This window comes from Parus major, chromosome 3 (genome assembly GCF_001522545.3).
Source record: "Parus major isolate Abel chromosome 3, Parus_major1.1, whole genome shotgun sequence".
Taxonomy (NCBI): Eukaryota; Metazoa; Chordata; class Aves; order Passeriformes; family Paridae; genus Parus; species Parus major.
This window is the reverse complement of record NC_031770.1, coordinates 9,075,310-9,086,582: the sequence shown is the minus strand read 5'-3', so window position 1 is coordinate 9,086,582 and position 11,273 is coordinate 9,075,310. Positions and strand designations below refer to the sequence as shown.

At 42.4% G+C, this 11,273-nt stretch overlaps 1 long non-coding RNA gene across 1 annotated transcript in view; it reads left to right on the top strand.

Moving 5' to 3' along the window:
- Positions 1-524: 524 nt before the first annotated feature.
- The window catches only part of LOC117244107, a 33,685-nt gene continuing 22,936 nt past the window's right edge, over positions 525-11,273 (top strand). The window contains exon 1 of the long non-coding RNA XR_004496568.1: positions 525-734. This is a non-coding gene — a long non-coding RNA (uncharacterized LOC117244107). The remainder of the gene's footprint in view (positions 735-11,273) is intronic.

Genomic DNA, 11,273 nt, shown 5'->3' with positions numbered 1-11,273 from the left:
GAGAGGTATTACCTCTCATACTTTGTTAATTTATAGCACAATCATATGTCAGTGATGCTATATTTTGTTTGATTCTTTCTTGCATTAAGAAGTTTAATTGTTTTCTCTATTTAGTGCAGAACTTGTAATAAAGAACAAATACAAGATCATGACCCTTCACAAGTAAATTGTAGTTCTGGGTTAAACCTAGTCAGCATCCACCAACACTTCTGGCTTTTTTTTTTTTTTTTTTTTTTTTTTAGCAGCAGTAATATAAAATTATATATAAAAGTAATATAAAATAGCAAAGCCACCTGCTGTGCTTTTGGAAGTGCTGTTTGCAGGTGTACCAAAAGTGATGCTCCCTCTGCTGTGAGTGGGATGACCAGCATTGCCTGTGGGAGCCAGCTGAGGATCTCCCTTCCTCAAAGCCCAATGCTTTGCTCTTCATCAACTGAACCTGGCCAGTCCCAGCTGGCCAGAGTCCACCTTGCAGGGGATAACAACCCTCAGGAGGAACAGGTTTGCTCCTGGAAGAAGGTTTCAGCTCCTGCCCTTGTTGTGGAGGTTTGTGCCTCTGATCCAGGCTCACTGTGGTGCTGATGGAGCTGAGCCCATTCAAGGCTTGCTGTGCTGTTGTGGGACTGTTCTCGACATGCAACTGCTTTCTGTAAAGGTAGCTCAGCTGCCTCTGAGCTCTGGGCTGTCCTGCAGTGCACACACATTCCCTGGGAGAGGTTCTAATGGCTCAGAAGGTGAGTGGAATTATGGTCAGTGGCCCGCTTTGAGACAATCTAAGATAACGTGGCAATTTTGTCCTCTTGCATCCCCTTGTTGATTTTTTCACCACCTAAAAACTTCTTTGTCTGAAGAGGCAGAGCCCCTTTTTACCAGCCCTAGCTGGGTTTAGCTCTGCTTAGCTCCACCCCTGATTTTTGCCTTTCTGTCGGTTTCTGAACACAGCCCTTTGTAGCCTTTATTCCTTTTAGGATCTGATTCAGGAGGAGAAGGTTTGATTTGACTCTGTGCTGGCAAATTCTGACTTTTCAGTAACTTTCAAAGCATTCCTGCAGAGAGCGATGACACGGAGAGTCCCCTTGCCAAAATGTAATCATGCAGAAAATGCAAAACTGAGATCACCATATAGATTATTTTATAATGTGGTCACATGAGAGCACATGGCGTTGAAGCCAGAAACTGAACAGTCAGTGCAACAAACTCTAGATTGTTGTAATTTGATTCACGTAAGGGAATTGTGTTAGCTTTTTGGCTGTGGTCTTCATGTTCTGTTTGGAAATGTATGATGTCATTGTACCAAGCAAATCACAGCAAAAGGCTGCTTGTATTTATGTTGGCTGAAGGTTTAACCAAGTGTACATGGCAAGCTTAATTTATTGCTACTTTAACTTTGTTTAGTCACTGAAGGGCTTTATTTATGCTGGTAAATTCAAATAGTGGCTAACAGTGACCACACAGCTAAAGAAATGGCAAGAGTCATTATCACTAAATCACTTTGTTGCTGAGTTCCCTTAATTAGGCAGTGGGGAAAAAAAAAAAAGGAATCCCTGGACATTCAATAGTGAATATGGTGGTAAAGGAGAGTGATTAATTGAGATATCAGTTGCTTTCCTTAGGAAACTAAATTTCTGTAACCTACTATGGCAAAGCAAGAATGAAAATAAAACTCAAGCATCATCTAAACTGCTGAATTAATTGAAGGCATATTAAAAAGTTTTATAGGTTCTCTAGAAAGTAAAATAAATAGCAAGAAAGCTATATTCTTTATGCAAACATTTTTCATTACAGTACGTGTCGGTCCCTTGGTGAGAGCTCATTAACTTTTTAAAAATTACCTTTAATGGGCTACTCATTATCATCACCATCAAATGCTTCATTTGTCCGACATTCTAGCATTTAGAGCAGATTAAAGCCAAAATTACCTTCTAGATACAGGGCATATTCAACTACACAGGAAAAAAAAATAAAATCGTTCTGTAAAGTCATGGCTTATAAGCAGTGAAAATTAGGAATGTTGAAAGCAGCCTTTTTTTAAAGTTCAGAAATGTGTCTCAGTGTGGTAGCTGTGGTTTTCAACAGTGTGAGAAAAAATGAAAAGGTTCCTCATTTTAAAGTCCCTCATTGAAAAGCTATTTGGTTAAACATAATTGTGAAACAGGCACCTTGAAGCCTGGTCTCCAGGGCTTGGGCATATCCTTGTTTGGCTGTTGTTTTGCTTAGAGATTTGAACAAATCACTTCTTCCTTTGCCTGAATTAAAACCTGTGGGTATTGAGATCTCCTTTGCCAAGGACTGCAAACCTCTGCATGAAAGCTGCTTTAGGAGATCACTGCTTCATTGTTACTCATCCTGCAAGAACTCTGCTTGATCTCAAAACCACTCTAAGCAGGAGCAGAAACAGCACAAGATCTGAATTTTTAGCTTGTTTAAATTGGCTCAAGCTTCTCGATTTCAGTGGAAATTCACTCATTTGCACCAGTAGGGAAATTGGCGTCCACTCAGTTTTTTTCCTAAGGATGTTTGAGGAGAGTGTGAATTCAGGAGTGCTGATTAGGAATTAGACATCCTGGCATGTTTCGATTTATTGGGGACTGCAGTGCTCAAATGTTCCTGTTGTGATGAATAGCAAAGTTCATCAAGGTTACTTTAGCAAAGGCAACCTCAAGAGCATTTCTGTGATGGCAACTTGACTTTCTCTTCTGAAGAGGAAAACAGTATATAAACAGGGCTCAGTCTTAAGCTGGATGAACTCTTCTAACTCTGAGGGAGCTGGCTGATTCATGTAACTCATGGGTTTGGACCTTCCTTTGCCTTGTGTTTCCCTGGGTTACCTGAACACGGCAGCTTTACCTGTGTCACTGATATTCAGGGGTGCTCTTGGGCTGTGCTAGCAAACAGGCTGAGGAAATGGCACAACCCTTATGCAGATGAGGTGAGGTTCTTTGGCTTAAGCATGCTGGGGTGCTTTGCTGTAGTCTTCCTGGTTTTGGGGACACGTCCCAAGAATCCTTCCACTGTCAGTAAAAAGATCCTGTTACTGTTAAAATCATCCACTGCTGCAACTTTTCATCTATTCCCTCCAAGAATCTTGGTTTATTTTTCAAAGCTATTGAACTGCAAATTATGGTGCTGCAATATATAGCCAGGCTTTTTAGTTTAACTTTCTTCCTCTATTGGGTTTTGGTTTGAGTCCTGTATCAACAGACCTTTGTTTAAAATAAAAGCATTGTGAAATTGTCTGGTCTACTCACAATGCTCTTTTCAACCCTTCAGCTGATAAGATTCTCCAAATATCTCTCTTCTGGCACTTTATGTCTGATGGAGGAAGTATCTGAAGATGGGTGAAAAGCTGCAGACACCCTGGTGCAAAATAAAAGAAGCTTCAGAACATCTCAATTGATGGAGCTGGAGCATTCTCCAGATATTCTGGACATATTGCTGATAAGGTTCATAAACACATAATCCAAAGAATATAACATATATGCATGCCCCTGTTATTTCTGATCTATTTAGGCTTGTAAGTTGTAGCATTGCACAATACATTGTTAGATCCTCATGGCAGATTCAGATGCTCTTCAGAGCTTTGAAGCATTCTCCAGCCAGTGCTTCTTTTAAGTCTGCTCCTTGTTTGGTAATATACAGGCCAGCTGGATAATTTTTGAAAAGCAGACAAACATGCAAATTTTATCATGCTAGTACATTCTCTTGCTGCTGTATCTTTGCTGCACTTGGAAATGAAGACAGTGTAATTACCTAACAATTATCTTGTCAGCTTGTGGCAGAATGTGAAATTTGGATTGAGGTAGGCAACGAGAGTGCATCTAAACGTCAAGCTCTTGTGATATGGTGTTCATTTACTTTCCATGCTGGTTTTGGGACTGGGTAATGAGGTAGATGTGTGGGGTTAAGCTAAATGGCCCAGAGTGATTGCCCAGAGCACAGGAGACTCATTGGCCATGTGAAGCCTCCATGTAGCTACTCATTGCTGCAGTGTGGGGACAGACTTCCTGAGCTGCATGGAATGGAGTGCCCCCTTTAGTAGCATTTTTAAGGTAGTTTGACAGTCATGGAAAATGGGGTGGCATCATGTTTTTGCCTGGTGGAAGAAGGGGCAGTCTTTTTTCCATGGGACCACTGAGGCAGCATGCCTCTAAGAGTATGCCCAGACTGTCCATCCCTCTTCTCTGTCAGTCCTGGTAATGTTGCAAGGTGAAGAGGATAAAATAGTACCTGAAGAACAGTTCCCATTTTTCAACCTTTCGTTTTTGGTTCTTACCTGTAGATATCTTCTGGAGGCTCCCTTAAACACAGGGATGCCAGCTGAGATAAATTATGATTATTGCCATTGTAGACAGTTTGTACATATTTGTACAGGAAATGGTGCTTACTGGGTTTAAATCTCAACAATGCAAAGTGTCATTCCTTTCTGATGCAGAAGATGCTTTTTGGCAAACCTCTCTCTGGTATTCTCCTGTCTGCCAGGAAATACTCATTCCTTTCCTGATGGAGAGGGCTCTGGGAGTGTCACGGTCCTAAACTGACATAGTAGTACTTTTACAACCACCATGGCCACAAATTCCAGCTGTTCTGTGCTGGTAAGACATAGCCACAAAGCAGGCTTAATTTTCACTCTGATCACTTTGCAGCTTTTTCCCTCCTGACTTTGCATAGCTCAAGAGACATCTTAGCAAGTATACCAGTCAACACAGAGAGGAACATGAGAAGTGACTTTCAGCTGACAGACTCTGATGGGCCCTGATCTGGTATCAATACTCTTGAAGACTTTTCAAAACAAATGCTGTTTCTGTCAAGGCAACTCTTTAACACTTTGGCATTTCAAGGCCTAAGCTTCCTGCCTTTAGTTGGCAGTGTGGGATTTTAGAGATTAGAGATCATATTATGAGTTGCTAAGAGGTTTGTGTTTCAAAGTCAGTTGCAAGTTAAGATATATCTTGGCAGAAGCATGCAGTAACTGGGCCAGTCTTTCAAATACAATCCAGGCTGCCTGTTGCAAAGGACTTTTCATTCTGGTATAGGCAGTCAGGTTGCACTGCTGAATGCTTTGTGTGGCAAGAGTGGTATAAGAGTTGTCTTGGAGGTACTGAGATGTGTTTGACAATCTCAGTATTTCTTTTTAATTTTTTTTTTTTTTTGTTTCATGCAGTGTGGTGAATGTTGTACCAAACCAGTTTTGGTTTTGCACTGATTCTTAAGAATAGAACATTATTCTTTGTCATTATACAGTTCTTGAGGTCTTGACCTTTTATATTGCTGTGAATACTGTGGACATTTGCAAAGCTTTCTGTATAATTGCTACAAAAAGAAAGTTAAGGATATTAAGTGTAGTTTTCACTGGTTTAAAAAAAAAAAAAATTAAAAAAATCACTTAGCTGTGTCCCTAGAACAGGAATGGTATGTTGCCCTTCATCCAGTCCATGCTAGGGCTGGAAGTCTGGGGTTCACAGTGGAAAGAAACTGAATGAAAGACAGAGAGCAATGGCAAAATATTACGCATACAACACAACCCTCCTGCATTGCCTATCACCAGAGAGGTTGGGATGGATTGTGTGTAAACTGTAGTGAAAGCTAAGGAAGCTTAAAGTGGGAAGTGAGGAGGAAAGGTTAAGGTTGTTAAGGGTTTAATAGCTTGCTTTCTTTCTCATTACTTAAGTTGGTGATTAGAAATTGGAATTAATTTGCAGTAACTTAAATAAAAATCCCCCTAGTGAGGGCTAGCTAGCAGCAGGAAGTGTGGACATTTGGGCAATAAGCATTTCAGCTGTTATATCTTGGAGGGGTCATATATATGAACATTAAGTGCATTGGAAATACAGTTTCAAGGTACCTGAACAAGATCCTTAGGGCTGGAAAGGCAAATAGGAAAGGATGTGTGTCAACTTTGTCACGGTCTGAATATATGTACTCTCTGCAAATTTCAACCCTCATCCCAGCTGGGCTAGTCTGTATGGATTAATTTTAAAACAATCTGAATTGATGTTTTTAGAAACTTCATTCCCTGCTCCTGGCACAAATGTAACCAAGCCACAATATTTTGAATATATACATGTTACGTATGCCACCCCTTGCCCCTGTGGACTGCAGGGTTATTTGGGTTAACAAATGCTGAGCACTTGCTACAAATTTAATACCTTTATCTTGCAAAACACAAAGCTAGGAATACAGTAGATTTTTTTCATTTATTTACTCTACTCTAGCATATGAAGCAGATGATGTGAACAGTAGAAGTAAAGATCACCACCAGTGTTGGAGGTGCCAATAGGTTCATGACTCAAATAGCTGCAGGGCTTTTTCCAGATTTAAAATGTGTGGTGAAGAGTGTTCTCTTGATACAACACAGGTATTTCTCAACCAGGGCAATAAAATGGTGTACCAAATGGCTCAACTGTTCTGGACATTGCTCCACATCCTGAGCAACATTAACTGAGCCTTCTGTTTTCCCTGTGTCTGCAATTCCTTAACTCTCAGTTTTGATGGGCTTTCTGCCCCACTTCATCCTTGTCTGTTGTGTTTCCCTCCATGTGACTCCCCTGGCACCTCTCCCTCTGTGTGTCTTTTTCTCTTGCATCTGCTGCTTGCTTGCAAATAACTGTGTGATGGGGCACTGTATACTCCTTTTGGGATGCCATGGACAATTACATCAGCATTAGAGGCAGCTGCCACCTGCACAGGGGCCCTGCTGAAGTCTGCCACCTGTGTCCAGTGTGTCACTCATGGGATCATCAGGCATTGATGCAAGTGCCAGCTGAGTGCTCATGCAGGAGTAAATTGGGTGCTTGTGAGCTGTGCCATCATGTGTGAAATGGCCGGGGTCTCATGCATGAATTTAGTGATCATGTGTGACCTGCATGTGCAGCCTTGTGTGAGCGAATGAGGCATCTCCAACCAGTCAGATGCCCATGTGTGAGCTAATTGGGTGCTCAAGCACGAATTAATTGTGCCTCCATGCAGGGATTAATTGGATAAACAAGCATCAATTCGCAGGACACTCATGCATGAACTAAGTGGGCGCTCATGCACAAACTGCTTGGGCGGTCTGGCATAAATTAATTTGGCACTTGGACGTGACTTAATTGTGCACCCACATTCAAATTCATTGGGCACTGAACTGATTGGGCCCTCATGCATGAACTGATAGATCACTCAGGTGTGAATTATGTGGGTGCCCATGCATAAACTGCATGAGCACTCATGCACATATTGGTTGGGTGCTCATGCACGAGCTTACTGAACACTCAAGCAGGAACTTGCTGGGCATCCCAGTGTGATTTCATGGGATGCTCATGCATGAATGCCCCAAGCAATGTATGACCTGAGTGGCATAATAATACATGTTCAGTCTGAGTATTATCCCTGCATCCCATAGGGATAGGGCTTTAAGTTTGTGAAGAGGAGGTGTAGTCAGACTGTGATAAGGTTGACTCCAATAATCTAGTCCACCAACTCAAGGGGCAGAGCTTGGAATAGCTTCTGAATGAAAATTCAGACTATGATGATGATAACCCCTGTAGTTTGTCTCCCTGGGATGGGGCTAGAATTTTAATGTGCATATGTGCTTGGTTATGATATTAATCCCTTACAGTCTGGTCCACCAGCATAAAGGATAGACTTTGTGATGGATAAGGGGTTCTGAGTATCTGAGAATGGCACTTAAGGACATGATTTAGTGGTGGACTTGGTAGTGTTAGGTAAATGGTAGGACTCAATGATTTCAAGCATCTTTTTCAACCTAAATATTTCTATGATGATTTGTGGGGCAAGGAACAAGATTTTAAAGAACATTGCTGCAACGCTAATCCCTACTGTCTGTTCTGCAAGGAGGAAGGATGGAGTTTATAATTGCTGTAGATTAAGACTGGGAAAATGTTGAAAGTAGAGACAGTAATGTTTGTGTGTTGAAACATCTCTTACGTGTGTGTTGCGGCAGCAAGGGGTGGAAAGTATTGAGATTAAACTGTAGGGTTCACTTTGTGCATGGACACCTAATGAGCTCCTGCTTGAGTGCCAGTTTAGTCCATGCATGGTCTGGGTGCCTAATTAACTCAAGCATGATCACACAATTACTTCACGCATGGGTGCCCAATTAGTGCACACTTGACTGCTCAAATAGTTCACGCATGAGCGCCCAATTAGTTCATGCTTGAGACTCCAATTAGATCTGGATGAGCACCCAATTTACTCATGCATGAATGCTCAATTAGTACATGCATGAGCACCCAGTGGGTTCACAAGTGCACCATGAGTCCTCCCCAGTGCCACACTGGCCACACCTGGCGGGGTTTAGCCTGGTCAGCGTGGGAGGTGGCCATGAGCTGCCCTGTGCAGGTGGCAGCTGGCTCTGAAGCTGAAATGCTGTCCCAAAATGCCAGGCCCTCAGAGGACCCCACAGTGCAGGCAATGTGTAGAGCTGCTGGAGAAGACATATGATCAGGAGGATGGCAGTGAAGACATGTGAAAGAGGATGCTCCATACCCAAGGGATGCAGGACTGGATGACTGCAGCCCAAAGATGACATACAGCAGGGCAAGGACACTTTGAATGTGGCCACGAGTGACATACACCGGCAGAGTGACACTGGGAAGCCAGGGGGGTGGAAGACACCTAGCAAGACACATGAATGAGTGGCAGACAGAAGAAACTTTGTGAACACAGCCCCAGCTTCCTGCATTGGAATCAATGAGATGATTGGTGCAAACCAGGTGTAACTTGTGGCGCAAATAAGAAGAGCTGAGTTTAGGAAGGTATATTTACCTTAAGTGGAGTCTAGGAAAAGTGGAGAAAAGGTGCTTTCTTAAGTGCTTATTTTCTTGTATTTTATTCTCTTTCAATGCTTGAGCCTGATTAGAAAGTAATTTGTGTTATCTTCTAAGAAAATGTTCCCCCAGTAGAGGCGGTTTTGTGCTCTAAAGTCATTAGTGGAGAATGCAGGCAGCACCCAAGCCTGACATGGCCTGGAACTGCAATAATTTAAGTGACTTTGAGACCTAGGAAGGAGTATTGACTGTGATACTGGAAACTTGGGGTACCGTGGTATGTCCTTCATGTCTGGAGGTGTAGGTGCACACAGTGTGTAAGCAGGTTGGAAATGGAGAGTTCAAGGCTAATGGAACAAGGCCCTGAGGGTTGGGAAACTGACTGGGACAGGATGGGATGGGGTCAGCTTTGAGCCCCCGCCCCAGTGGCTTACAGCCAGGGACTCAGGAGTGCCATCCATGGAGAGTCTGTGAGCCTAGGAAACTCCAGGAAAGCTGCTGTGCTGTGGAGGGACTGACTGCAGCCTCTAAACAGATCTCCAGAGACCCCAGAAGCACATGGCAGACGCGGGGAGTTGAGCTGAAGGTCTCTTATTTTAAAATAGACGCCTGCTAAAGGAAGTGTTAACAAGCGCTCAGAGCAGAAGGGGGGCTCTAGTTCATCACAAGCAGTGCTTGTAGTGCTGTGCTGGGCAAAGTGTGCACCACACAGGGCTTATTCCTGCTGCCTGCTCCACAGGGCTAAGAGTAGAGTTGGTAATTAGTGTGCATTAAGATTGTGATGATGTCGAAAGTAGAGTTTAGAGTGGACAGATGTTGAAGCAGTTCGTATGTGCTTTTCACAGAGGCGAAGGGTGGAACGTTCAGGGCAGAAATCGCAGGCTTTTCTGCATTCACATTGCACACCCAGCTTGTTCACGCATGAGTGCCCGATGAGATCAAGCCTGGGTGCCCCATCAGCTCTCACTTGAGCACACAATTAGCTCCTGCTTGCACGCCCAGTTAATTCATGCATCGGTGCCCAATCGATTCATGCATGAGAACCCAATTTCTTCACGCTTGCATGCCCAATTAATTTTTGCATGAGTGCTCAATTAAGTTATGCATGAGTGCCCAATTAATTTGATAAGAGTTCAGGGAAGCGCCGCTACTGGGAACCCTGAAACTGAAGCCAGATGCAAATTAAACCACACCCTTTAAAGGACCCCTGGACAAATTAATCTAGGCTGGAAACCAGTCCCATGGTTTGAATTGAAAAGAAATTAAAACCAGCTCTCGTTCTACACCTGGGTATAATTAGTACAACATTAACTTGGATCTTTTTTAGGACCCAGAAAGCAGCTGTGTGAGATGCTGGCTTTCTCCACTTAGATTTCTGGCCTTTCTGTTGCCATATGAGGTTTTTGTTCTGTTTTGTGCACTCATCATTAAAATGTAATTTCCCATCATATAGCCTCCTCAGCCAGCATGAAGTATCCATGAAAACAAAGATATTTTAAATGAAAGAGCAAAGTTAAACCAGCAGAAAAATTCAAGAACACAAGGCAGTTCCCAGCCTATTTCTGTAGGAATGAGAAGTGCTCTGTTCTTACCTCCAATGGATACTGCAAAAGGCTGTGCATTAGCAATGCCTGAGCATTTAGAAAACTATTTTTGTAAGTGAAGACCTAGAGGAGGAGGATACAAAGGTCTTTTTTCATTATTACTTAGGCTGAGCTATCCTTTTGCTTTTTGTTTTTCATTACTTTTGTGATGATGACAATTCCATCACCTAATTTCCATTTCTTAGTGACCTCTGTTCTCCCATCATCATCTTCTCTCAGCTGGGTGGTGTAGTTCCTCAGCTAATGTCAGAGCAGAGAAATTGTCTCTGGAGATCACAGCAGCAGCTGATAACAGTTCTGTCCTCTCAGCCAGCAGCTGTTTGCTTTGGGAGCTGGGAGCACTCAAGAGGGTGTTTTTTCTGTTTTTAGACTCAACCTGTAGATTCTTTTAAGCTGACCTTTCTTATCTTTTCAGTGTCCTTATAGAAGTTTTAATTTCTATAACAGGTTGCTTGTAGCAGTAACATGAAAGAGTTTTACCAGCTCACATCTTTTGAGTCTACTGTTCCTGAGAAACGGTCCAAACCTTGTGTGATATATGGCCAGGCTGAAGCTTGGGACTCCAAAAACTGAAAACCTGGGACAGAAACCAAGCAGTTTTCATTCTAATTTGACTGTAAAATGAACAGGAGACCATAAGGTTGTCTGTCTGCCACTTTTTTACTTGCTTTTTATGATATAATACCTGATACATGCAAAGAATTATATATTTGGGCTTCATAATTCAGTGGCTTTGTTACTGATTTTGAATAATTCTTTTTAAAAGTGGAAGCCACACTCTGTTCCATCTGTGGTACCTGTTTAAGTAAAAAAAACTCCCTGACATGGCTCACTTGTCACTGGTTTCAACATTTGGATCATATAAGATTTTTTTTTCCAATCACAGAGAAACTGTTATTGA